The sequence below is a fragment of the Arachis hypogaea genome, chromosome 20, assembly GCF_003086295.3.
Source record: "Arachis hypogaea cultivar Tifrunner chromosome 20, arahy.Tifrunner.gnm2.J5K5, whole genome shotgun sequence".
Classification (NCBI taxonomy): Eukaryota; Viridiplantae; Streptophyta; class Magnoliopsida; order Fabales; family Fabaceae; genus Arachis; species Arachis hypogaea.
This window is the reverse complement of record NC_092055.1, coordinates 41,076,518-41,077,561: the sequence shown is the minus strand read 5'-3', so window position 1 is coordinate 41,077,561 and position 1,044 is coordinate 41,076,518.

Sequence of the window (1,044 nt, the reverse complement as noted above, 5' to 3'; positions counted from 1 at the left end):
GCTTCCTGGGTCAGAGAATTTTACTGTAACTATTTCAAGACTTCCCTGCATGCAGTGAACCTCAGAGGAAAACAGATTTTGGTCACTGAGGAAGCTATTGAGGACATCCTCCACTTTCAGCCTAAGTCAGATCAACCTGATGGTTACCAAAAAGCTGAAGAGGATATGAGATTTATGAGATTTGACTGGGAAGCTGTCAAGTAGAGAATAGCCCTTGATCCTACTATCCCTTGGGTCATGGGTAAGAACACATTGATGCCTAAGGGGATCAAGCTGATATATCTGAATGATGAGGCTCTCTGGCACCAGATTTTGAGCAACTATGTGATGCCGAGCACTCATGAGACAGAGCTGCCCGCTGCTATGATCACCGTCATCTGGTGTGTGATGGAGGGTAAGGACCTGTATCTTCCACGTTTCATCAGGCATTACATGGCCAGGGTCCATGTCAGAGGCACCCTTCCTTTCCCTTATCTGATCACCCAGCTAGGCCGTCAAGCTGATGTGCCTTGGGAGCTTGCTGATGAGACTGCAAGAAGATTATCCCTCACTGCAGGAAGTTTCAGGCTTTAGGTCACAGAACCCCATTCCTCACCGTTTTTGATGAGGCAGCCACACCTTCAGCTGCCTCTTCTTTATCCACTGCTGCACCAGCTACCACCACTGTACCTCCACCTACCTCAGAGCCCATTTACCACCTCGTGCACCGCCTTTTTCAGCGGCTAGACCAGATGGAGTGCCACAACCAGCGGCGATATGCGAGATCTGAGTGTCGCAACAAGCGACGCTATGAGCATTTAAAGTTGTTGCTCCGCACTGGCCACCATGACATTCCCTCTGAGCCCGACACACCATCAGAGCCATCTGAGGAGGAGGCGGACGAGCATGAGGAGGAGGCACCTTCCCAGGCCGAGCAGGGAGGACCAGAGCAGGCTGCGCCACAGCATGAGGAGCCTCACCAGATCCAGGCCGCAGACCCGGAGATCCCTCTCCAGTTAGCACCTCTACTGCATCAGACAGATCCCACTATACTCATAGAGACTG